The following is a 12,369-nucleotide window of genomic DNA, read 5'->3' as shown; positions in this document are numbered from 1 at the left end:
AGGATCCAGGCTCTCTAAATGATGCCAAACTGCTGCATATGATAGATTGAACACTATTAGTCATAAAGAAAGTGAAATATATAATTATATACTATATAAAATTACAATGGAACAGCTGGAACAAAATTACATTTTGGTTGCCCTTGGCTGAAATCTCTGCACTCAAACCTCTCTAGCGCTTGAATGCTTCACTTTATCAAAGAAAACATTGTGCAGAGAGACTCTCAACCTATTGGGCTATGATCTGGGAGAGGTTTGAGCTTTCAACTACAACATTAAAAAAATATATCTTGTCAAAATTGGATTAATTTATAATCGGAGATAAAGAATTTCAATTTGTGCTGTGTTCCATCTTAATGTACTCTTAACCAGTAACATATATACTGATATTTACAAATCTGAACAAATCTCACAAGTGTTAGCTTTCTAAAATATAAAAACTATGAAAATACACCTTATATTTAGACGAAAATCACTCTCTTTACTATGGGTATGCAAAAATCGAGGAGAGGCCTACAAATAGGCATAGGGCTTAATAGGTTTTAAAGACGATAATTCTTGACAGTTGCAGATGAATATTAGGTAACGCCAATATTAGTAAGCTATTATACTATTTGTGGGTGGGTGGTCCGTTTTTTTACATTCTAAGCTTTTATTGGGGTTTTTGAATGAAGCTTTGAATGTAGGTTGTCATATTTTAAGATGTTATCACCCTAGAATCATGGAAATGGGTTAGGGTTAGTAAATATGATTTAGTGTTTAAGTGGTAATATAAATGTAATTGAAGTTGCTGTCGGTTGACTGCATTGATAAGGTTATTTGGTAATGATGGTGGGGCTCTTTAAAAAGTGATACAGTATTCATAGAACCAAGACTTGAACATCTGACCTTAAATTACAAAGACTTTTCAATGGGGCCTCTTGCACATTATGTTTTAGTTTTAGTAATAAAGAAAATGTGTGTATGAGTGTAGAGATCTGGCTCTTCAGCTCTTTGTGAACGTCTTGTTCTGGAGAAATGGTAATATCTGTTTGTCTCTGGTGTTTAGTCCTCAGGAAGTCCAAACCCAGAGAGGGAGACCTCATCAGCACCAAGCCTTCCATCTGAGCTACTGGAGTCTTCCAAGTGTTTGGTAAGTGTCAAACAAGTAGTGCTTTTAGTTTGTCCCATATGACAGCCTCCTGATAGGTTATTTTAACCTGGCCTTCATGGCTGGTATGTTATATATAGATGGAAATGCATATCTTCCCCCAAATTCTATATACTTTGCCTCTTTGACCTGAAAAACTCACACATTACATGACAGTGATTTAGCAGACGCTTTTATCCAAAGCGACTTCCAATTCAGATTCTATCACACCGTAGGCACAGCTACGGGAGACATTTCAGGGTGAAGTGTCTTGCTCAAGGACACATCGACATGCGACTGGTGGAGCAGGAGCCAGGGTTCAAACTGCCGATCCTCTGATTGAAATAATACATTTATATAAGAAACAAATTGAATTGGAAATTAAACATCAAACCCCATTCTTTAACGAACACATTTAAAGGTTTAATTAGCTCTCCATGACAGCTAGCTCTATCATGCACACTCTCCTCTTCTCTCTCACACACACACACACACACACACACACACACTATCTCTATCTCTCGGTGTGTCTCTTTCTTTTTCTCTTTCTCTCCTTGATGCAAGCAGACCAGTTCATAGCAGTGAAACAATTAGAAAGGGCGAAGGGAGAGACAGAGAACTGCAATTTTTAATGTTGACACACTAAACACTTTTTCTATTTTTCTCTTTCTGAAACTCATTTTTTTGAGAAATGCTAATACATGTGTCCTCTGTATCTGCCTCTCTCCCTGCTGTTTTAGCCCTCAGGAAGTCCAAACAAAGATGGGGAGATCTCATCACTATCAGAACTTTCATCTGAGCCACTTGCAGCTTCCACGAGCTTGGTAAGTGTCAAACAAACCCTTTGAACTGGTCCTGTCCCTAATGACAGGCCTCCTAGTTTACTTCACCCTGTTATTGTTACTTGCCAGTTGCAATGCAAGTATCCACCCAGGTAATCAGAAACGATTACTTGCTGGCTGTACTGTAGAGTTGGAAGCTTCAAATCTTCAATCATAAAAGATGATAGGCAAATTGTAAATCAACATTTGAATTCTCCACTGCTTTTTTTTTTTTGCATGTCTATTCATTCATTGTGTTTAAGCCCGACGGACCCGAATTCGGGTCCGCTGTAGCATTTATCGTTGAAAAAAGTCCATTTATGCATGTGTACAATTTATGAATATGAATCTGGGTAAAACGTACAATCTAACACATTTTTACAAACTCCAAACTCCATTCTACACAACTATTATACGCAAATAAAAGATTTGCGTATAATCAAAAGCGAAAGCCTTAACTCCAAAAAATATGGATTGATGCACAATAGTTTGTTCAATAAAACATGTTCTTTTTTCAATCAATTTTGAGTTTTGGACTGGACAATTACAGAGATGAGGACTGCGTCACTCGCTGTGTGTGTGTGAGTGAGAAAGAAGGTGAAAGGTGTACTATTGCATTCAATGTTTCTGTAAGTTATTAATATTAGTAACTTGAGTGTCAACGTTATGAATGATGCTTAAAAGCTTCAAACTATTCAGTATAGCAAAAGAAAGTTAAAGGAACATTGCATGCAATAGTCCACCTTTTACCTTCCCTTCCCCTCTCTCTGTCACTCTCTCTCTCATTGACAGCAAGCACCACGGCACTCTGCACCTATTGTTATGTCATTTTGTGAACAAAAGTTATTTTCATTCAAGGAAGTTCATTTAATAAAAAGGACTACCTCATTTCATTTGATGAATCACTTCATTCAATGACAATTTTGTTTGAGAAATACATTTTTTGGGTGATGACGACATAAGCAGATGACAGACATTCTGAGCTTCATCCGTAAACCTCAAACAAATGTCAAAAAATGACATTGGGTAGAGCCCCAGCTATATGTGCAGCTACAATGAGATTGCACTATATTTGAGTTGTGGGTGTTTTGAGACAAAATAATTCATTAGTGGTTGTGTGCAAGCTATATGCATTCACCAAACCTAACATTTGGCTACAATGTCTACACCTGGGCAGCGCCTCACATTTTACTTTGCCATTGTTACTAATGGGAAAATCTACTGCATTTGGAACTTGCAGCATGTATCTACTCTTGATATCTGCTTGTTTGCAGCCCATTCACTTTTTTATAATGTACAGTTTGTATCAGAATGAGTTAGGTTGTCATATTTTCATCACATGGGAAAAAATGGCAAACATGGTCCCAACCATACATTCACCGCTGTGTTGTTATCATGTACCTTTACTTAAAACTACAAGGGTTTCATATCCTTCTTCAATGTATAACAGTAACTACTGCCAGTGCTTTATATTGTTTTGTTTTTCCCTTATAGGAAACAAGCCTGGACTTTGAGAGCAACACAGAGATATTATCCCCTGAAAGTCCATCCTCTGGTGTTGGTGATGACCCAGATGTTCCACCTGTGGGGACCTTCAAGATGATGACAAAAGGTTGGACATTGAATTATTATTGAAATGAACATTTCATTAACATTGAAATAAGAAATTCTTCAACTCAAAATGCAGAGAAATCCACTGAAGGGAACATTAACGACACAACCAAATCTTACTTCTTAGTTTCTTCTGCCATTGTCTTCTCTTCACTTGAGCAATCTGGAAAGAATAAAGTTTGGAGAAACACGGTCAAAGCAGAAAGATTGTCTGTGATAGGAAACCGATTCAGTCATGGTGGTTATCACACCCTTACCTAACTCTGACCCGATATGCTTCATGAATCAGCAACCTCCTCTAACACCTCTAACAATGGCGCAGCCCCCCCTCCTCCTCCCCCCGTCTTGAATCAGCGCAAACGTTTGGGGTAAACATGTAATGCCTTTTTAAAGTCCAAACTTTCTAAAAGCGTGACAAAACAGGAGAACTTTGACGGTTCAAACACTTAAACCAGGCGAAGCAACTAATTCTAATGAATAATTCCACTGACACACTACTGTATCAGTTCACATAACTGACAGGGCGCAAATGATTGCGCTAATTGCAGAGAGGTGTCACACTTTTTTTCATTCAATTTCCATTAAAAGTAACGGAGGTAAACACAGAGAGAGAGGGACCTGCTTTTACCGTGTCTGAAGATGAGTGTCGACAGGCCAGAGGTGGGCCGTTCTGAGAAGCTTTACCAAACCCCATACTCTGATTGGCTGAGCAGCTCAGGGGGGCAACGTGACCCCCAAAGTGAGCCCGCTGTCATCATGGAAATTTAAAGAACAAACAATGATGAGATAACGTAAATGTTAATATTCTTATCACTTTCATTATTTCCCCCCATGTTTTAGGGATGCTAGAGGTTTTGACTTGAGTTGTTTTGACCAGAAATAGATTAGCAACCATTTTTCTCAAGCATTTCCATTTGTTGGGCATACTTGTTGATCATTATCAGAGAAAAGACAGATGTGATAGATTGTTTTCGTTCTGACGTTATTTCATGTCTCTTCATACCTTTATCCTTCCCCTCTCTTCCATGCCATCATACTTTTCCTCTCTCGCCATCCTGCACACTCCTTTTCACATTTTCATCGTTCCCTCTCCAGTCCATGTAGATGGAAAGATGGCCTTGTTGATATTGTAGTATCAAACCGAAAAAAAAATCTTTGCATTTCATTTTTTTGTACTTTCTCCGACACTCTTAGACACTCCCAGGTCAGGTGGTGGTCTCTTCAACTCAGAGTGTCAGGTTTCACAGATCATCCAGTCAGAGTTGGTCTTCAATACAACCCCACTCCTGTCCTCTTTCTTTTCTTGATAGCCTAGAGCCTAGAGTTTCGCTCACCAAACCCGTAAGGCACGTGACTATGCTGCCATGGGCAAGTGTGTGACAAATTCATACCTGCTCTCTGAAACGTTTATTGAGGATCAATCGTACATTCGTTAACTAGACATGGGCTATCTAGACATTCTAAATGTTTAGAATGCACATTTCTAGTCACTCTGAACAATCACAGCGACTCAATCAAGAGTGAAATCGACCAGCAATTTCACCTCTGTTGTGACTTCCTGGGCACCACCGCTTTTACGGGTGACAGGTTCCCTGAAAGTGACACGCTGGACGTAGAAGGGTTCTTTACGGGGCAGACACCCTCGCTCTGCTCTATAAGACAAGCTTCCACGCGAAGCACGCAGTAGGACTTTTGACAGACAGCAGTTTGATTCTGCTGTTCCTAGCTCTGGCCAGCAGAGGGCACTCTAGGACCTCTCTTAGAAAATGTCACAGGCCCTTTGAGCAAACTCAAGCTACAGCAGGGACCTCTGACCTCCCATTTGTAGCCACATATCCCCCGTCTACTGTTGAACTTGTCAAGAGTGATTAGGACGTACATTTAAAATGTTTACTTGTATGCATCTCAATCTGTATATTCTTTGTACTTTTAATAGTTTATCAGGTAACTCCTCGTCTCCACCTCAATCCCTATATTTTATGTATTTGTAATAGTTTCATCAGATGTCACTGTGTTTTTACTTCAGAAGATGTTAGACTGCTCCATTAGCCTGCTGGCCTCCAAAATCCCGCTATCACGGGGTTCCTCCACCGCCTCCTCCGTCTCCTCATCCTCCTCCACCGCCTCCTCATCGTGCTCATGTTCTGGACTCAAGTCCATCTCCGTGTGCATGGGGACGGCAGGGTTCGAGGCTCTCAACTGCGCCAGATGCATCACCGTCACCTGATATTTGGCTGCCTTTTGTTGTAGCTCCCGAGCACCACGGTCCAGCTCGAGGTGGCCTTTCATTTTTCAGATGGTGGGGCATGGCCGCACATACTTTCTGACAGAGAGGGCAAGCGTGAACCATCTTTGTGCGAGTCATATCTGGAGGGGGGAAAAGGAAGGAAAAAGAGCCATTTAGATACGGTATTTCATCATGCAATTCGGGGAGAGGCAAACTGTTTGCCTGTTATCTGCTGCTGCTGCCTGCTGAAATGGCGTGGAACCGCCCCGCCCTGAAGTAGAGGAATCGGGGGGCAGTCGCTCCAGCCTTGAAGGCATTCATTCCCCCATGCTCCTCAGTAAATTGCTCAGTATGGCCATCTGTAGGGTTTTTGCTTAGCCTCCAGAACACACCCTTGCTATCAAATCATTCATGCCCACATGACAGCCATGCCATAGGAACAAGCTAAAGCCACCAAACTTGACACACACCTGCTCTGGCTTCATACTAACACGCACACCAAGTTTCAGGAGAATTGCACCACGTGACCCAGCACTATGTGTAGCGTGCACAGAATGACGTCACACAGGCTCAATCTGGTGCTACACATTCAATGAAAGTGCTCTGTAACATACAAAAATATACATTTAGGTGTACAGTCGCTCCACAGCGCGTTCTACTTCTATCCTGTACAGAGATTCTCATCCTCGCGAGACTTCAGTGTGGCTCTCCGTCACAGACACTGCTTATGTCGCAACACTGACACCTACTGGCGATCCACTGGATCTACTGCCTAACATGTAGCTGATGATAAATAACGCTGTACCCTCAATTTTAACTACAATTAACACTTCCTCCTCATAAACACATAGGAAACATAGTAAACTCTCTTAACTTACATTACACCCAAACAATTATTGTACTTTCTGAACGACATATGACTTGTTGTGCCACATATACACCATCTGGGCCTCTTCATCATATATGATGCAGTCTATGACAGCCATGCTGATTCAGCATTCCAAGTATTGTTCTTCGAATCTTTATTCCACTATTTCTTCCGTCGCGCTTGAAACTCTTCTTCTTCTTCAGTTTTTAAGCTACAGAAACCGTTCAACGATGTAAATGTTCAGCTCTTTCAGCTCATGTGTGTTATGTCTCTTCATATTTTCAATCTTTCAACTTTTTGAATTATGAAGCTTTTTGCAACCTATTTTTTGAATGGGATGTCTGTGGAGAATATTTTTAAATCCTCTTAAACTTCTTCAACTTTCAAATCCTTCTACTTCCTCATACTTTCAGCTACAGACACCATTTAAACTTTTGAATGTTGAGAAAACCCTGATCAATCATTGTATGTTATAATCATTTTGATATCTTTTACACTTTTTGAACTGTAGCAATTTTGCTTTTATGTGTTTTTCAGTCCTTTTCTGCTTTTATAATGGGTGTGTATTGCGCAGCTTAGAGTGCGTGATGTCACCGCTAGAGTGAAGAGGAGCTTGAGATTCCTGTGAAAAAAATATTTGTCTTTTGCCACTAACTCCTCAATTTTCACTCTTCATGCATAATTTTTGGATGGAAACGTAGCTAATCTTGTCCTTGTCGTAGACAAATGACTGTGGAATCCCACATATTTACACATTTGGAACAAAAGCCTTTAATTGAGAGGAAAACCAACTTTCTCCTCCATAGACCCCAATGTTAAAACGTACTTCAAAAAAGTCTTGCACAGACAACCGTACCCCATTTCTAAATCGCCATTGAAGCCACTTTTTTTTACACTACAGATCCAATTTTCGCATGATCTGTTCTTCAAGTCATCCTTGCGCTCCACTATTAATATTGGAAGAATAGGGGCTATGGTTATGGGGGTTTGTGGTTTTGTTTGACAGGTGTTTTCCAGTCTTTTTCTCATGAAAAGGCTGCCAGGCTGACAGGTGTTCGTGCTTGAACTAATTACTGATGTTTATAAACACACAGACTCATAGACTCTCCAACCGCTGCGTCGTCACCATGGGAACCAGTAACACACACACACACACACACACACACACTCTCTCTCTCTCTTTCTCTCTCTCTCTCTCTCTGTCTGTCTGTCTGTCTATCTGTCTGTCTCTCTCTCCCACACACTCAGTCCATCTGTCTGTCTGTCTGCCTGTCTCTCTCTCTCCCTTTCTGTGAATGAATCCTGTCATTTAATAACCTCTGTTTGTGTGTTTCATACATTCCGATTCTGTGTCCTCTCCTCCTCTCTCCCCCACCCAGCCCAACTCTTTCAAAATAAAAGCCCCATGGATTAACTGTATTTAAACATTAAGCTCAAAATGAGGCTTTTTTGTTGAAATAATTAATGCTGTTATTAATACTGTGACAACTACTACTACTGCTGCTAATATTTCTAGTATTACTACTACTGCTAATACTACTACTACTACAACTCCAACTTTTGCTGTTGCTACTACTACTACTATTACTGCTACTATCAATATTATTACTACCACTACTGCTATTCCTACCACTACAATTACTTATACTACAACTGCTACTACTACTACTGCTATTCATGCTACTACCAGTACTAATACTACTACAGCTATTAGTAGGACGGCTATAGTACTACTACTACTGCTATTACTGCTACTTCAAATACTGCCATTACAACTACTACTACTACGACTAGTACTACTGTTATATTAAATACTACGACCACTACTACAGCTATTACTACGACAACTGATACTACTACTTCTACTACTTCTTCTAATTACTAATACTTCTACTACTAATAATACTTCTACTACTACTACTCCTACTACAAATATCACTACTGCTACTACTAGTACTTATTCTAATGCTACTAGTACTTCTACTAATGATAATACTTCTACTACAACTACAACTTCTACTACTACTACTACAAATATCACTACTGCTGACATTGTTTAAGCCACAGAAACCGTTAGAATATCAAAATGTTCAGCTCTTTCAGGAGAGGGTGATATGACTTCATATTTGTAATCTTTAAACTATTTATAATATTAAGCTTTTTGCAATTTGTTTTGAATGGGATATCTATGGAGAAAATCTTCAAATCCTGTTAAACTTCTTCAACGTTCAAAGCCTTCTTCTTTCTCATACTTTCTGCTACAGACACCATAGTTAGACGTTTCAATAGAAGGGTTTTCAGCAGTGCAGTTTAAATGCTTTCGGGCTTCAACATTTTTCAGACAGGTAGTCTCTCATTTCTGTATTTTCAGCAATGTTTTTGCAATTCATTTCAGCTTTCAGCATTCCAACGCATTTTTAGCAGGAAATGCATTTTCTAGTTTGTATTTATTCTTTAGTCAAAGCGGAGGAGAAGCAGCCGTTTGAGAAGCTGTACCGACTGGGCTCGGTGCTCGGCAGGGGGGGGGTTCGGCACCGTCTACTCGGCCGCGCGCCTCTCCGACGGGCTGCCGGTAAGAAGAGCGCAAAGAGCCGCTTTTTTTTTGGTCCCACAGCACATGGCCGCTGCTGGGCGAGCACGCGTCAAGCTACACACACCGCAGGCGGCTGGGCTTCCGGTTTCTGCCTTCAAAAATAAAAGCAGCACTAAAGCGTTACAAAATATTAGCAAAAGTTATTTGAATTGTAAATTGACTAAAACAAAAACATTTTCCGATTATCCTAGCTGTTGTAGATAACAGATATATTTCACATATATTAGTTTTTTTTTCCCATATTCTACTTTCTTATTTACCTACATTTCTATTTTGTGATGTTTTTCTTACTTCATTTAATTTTCTCTTCATATATTTATTGTTCAGAACCAAAACACCGAGGTAAATTCCCATGTGTGAAAACCAACTGCGCATTATGGTTTGACTTTGTGCTTTTATTTGGAAGGCGGTGACTATTCCACCTTACTTCCGGTTTCCCCTCATGTCAGCTGTGTAACTTGACTCATCCCGGGTGTGCCTGGCATGTGGTCTTTGTTTTCACAAAGAAACGTGGTCTGTGACGCTTACACTTCCTCTTATAGTGAAAATCAATCGTGTTACTTCGCTTTATTCTCTTTGAGGAAACGGTAATAGTTACATGATTGATCATATTTTTATGAAATTATCCAAAAACTGGTGGGGGAATGCTTTTTAATTCACTATTGAAGAAAAACAAAGAGCTTTGTGTGACTGTTAACAGTCAGAGATTGATATTATGGCAGTTTATGATGTGTTTTTACAGATAACCATCATCTACCCTCTTATATAGTATGTTATAACTGTACGGTGTGTTGATGGCGTTTGTTTACATGCAGGTTGCTGTGAAGCACGTGTGCAGAGACAGAGTGACGGGGTGGGGCTCTCTGGTGAGATCATACATGCAGATATAACTGTTGTATAACAACTTCCTGTCAGTTTAACCACCACTTCAGCTACTATGTTAGTTCATTCATCCTTTTATGAAAAATGCCCGTGTACAAGATGACAACAATGAACAATTAAAACACATTATTTACCAGCACAAAAGACTAATTAGTCCCACATTTAGTAATTGCATGCATTTTAATTCATGCACAGCGAGCTGATGATCCGTTTCTTCCTCAGTGTGGCGCTGTGGTTCCTCTGGAGGTGGTGATGTTGAAGAAAGTGGGCGGGGCGTTCGGCGGCGTGGTGCGTCTGCTGGACTGGTGGGAGCAGGCGGACGGCTGGCTGATGGTGATGGAGCGTCCCGAGCTGAGCCAGGACATCAAGGACGAGAACCTGCTGGTGGACCTGAGGACCGGGCAGCTCAAACTGATCGACTTCGGCTCGGGGGCCCTCCTCAAAGACGAGGCTTTCACCGAGTTCAATGGTGAGTCCGATCAGCTGAGAGAATCTGAAGAGCTGTGGGGATTGTTTCTGAAAATCTAGACGTTTTAAAATATTGGGAAGGTGTTTTGGGTCAGTGACTACCGTCCCATCATGCACCGGTTCTGTAATGTCGTCAGCGTCTCCGGGAGTATTTTCCCGCACGATGGTGATCCGTCACTTCCTGCTCCACTCTGACACACACTGTACCTGTAGTGATGTAACTCTCCTCCCTCCAGGCACGCTGGTGTATGGTCCTCCGGAGTGGATCCGGTTCCGTCTGTACCACGGTCGCTCGGCCACAGTGTGGTCTCTCGGCGTGCTGCTGTACGACATGGTGTGCGGGGACATCCCCTTCCAACAGGACAAGGAGATCCTGAGAGGACGGATCTACTTCAGACGCGACGTCTCCTCAGGTGAGCCGGAGCGTGACGAGATCACGCGACCAGGTTTTTACATCGAAGTCGGAACAAAACCAGAGATGAGTGTTCTTCATCTCCTCCTTGTTTGTTTTTACTTCAGAGTGCCAGCAGCTGATTGGCTGGTGCCTGAGCCAGCAGCCGTCAGACCGGCCAACCCTGGAGCAGATCCTCCTCCACACGTGGGTGACTGGCAGCGACGGGCAGCGCACGGACGCCGCCGACGCCGCCAACGCTGCCAACCCCATCACACCTGACTCCTCCCCCAGCCAGCAGAGCCTCTGATTGGTCAGCGTTTGGCTGCTGGGAAGAGTTTATTTTTTTTGTGTGCTCCACAGTGACCCCCTGCTGTTCACGGGGGACGGAGCAGTTCCTCGTAGAGGCTCGACACTTGTCGAGGGTTCGTGTTCAGAGTGCCTTGAGTTTGAAAAGCTGCAGATCAGGAGTCGGAAAAGATATGTTTTTTTGAATATGTCTGCTCCCCTCTTCAGGTAAAGCTTTATTTTTCTACAGTGTCGGTTCATGGAGACGGTTGGTTGATTGTTTCTGTTGTTAAATGTTTTGTGTTGATAAACTACAACGTCTTCTCTCTGCCCTCGGTCTCTGGGTGTTAAATGCACGGTCAATGCAAATATATATATTTTTTTTATATATATATTTTGTACATTCTGTTATATTTCTTTAGTAAAGAGACATTCCTCATCATTTGTTTATTTATTTAAGTTGTCGAACTTTTCTAAAATGTTTTTACTTTTTGTAAAAAAAAAATCTTTTTTTCCTGAAAACCAGAATCAGGATTCCTCACATTCTGATTCTGTTAGTTCATGTTAGTTCAAACAATTTTTTCATAAAACTTGTTTGTATATAAACTGATTTTCTGTGTGATTTTGTGTGTCTTTTACCTAAAAAAAAATACATAAATAATGAAGTCTCTAATAGAGGAGCAAAATACATGAATTTGAACTTTTGTTTAAGACCGCCCTGAACAAACACTTAATGTTGTGACTATTTAATTGATAATGAAATGAACAATATAGGAAGACACAACTCTTTATTTCTCATTTCAAGGGTTAAAGAAGTCTCATAGTCTTCCATTAAGGCAACGAATGTTGAAATCGCTGAATAACTGAATATAACAATATAATTTATTGATGATTTAATTGCTGAATTGAAGGTAATCCATTTAATAATCATTGAAGCTCCACGAAATGGGCAAACAAACCCCTCAGTGAACACGTGGACAGCATTGGTGTTAATCAGTGATGGTAAAGAAGTAAACTCTTATATTTTAAGCAGCACGTTCTGTGATTATTTTGTGCACATGTGTTGTAGTAATAGCTGGTTGTTGTAGTCA

General features: G+C 40.8%; 1 pseudogene; it reads left to right on the top strand.

The window, feature by feature from the left end:
* The first annotated feature begins 3,308 nt into the window (after positions 1-3,308).
* Positions 3,309-11,763, top strand: LOC137868511 (serine/threonine-protein kinase pim-3-like; annotated as a pseudogene).
* The last annotated feature ends 606 nt before the right edge of the window (positions 11,764-12,369 follow it).

This window comes from Cebidichthys violaceus, unplaced genomic scaffold, assembly GCF_023349555.1.
Source record: "Cebidichthys violaceus isolate CVI_PGR_0920_01 unplaced genomic scaffold, fCebVio1.0.p SCAF_114, whole genome shotgun sequence".
In the NCBI taxonomy this organism is placed as follows: Eukaryota; Metazoa; Chordata; class Actinopteri; order Perciformes; family Stichaeidae; genus Cebidichthys; species Cebidichthys violaceus.
Note: the sequence above shows the minus strand (reverse complement) of the source record. Positions and strands in the feature narration are given on the sequence as shown.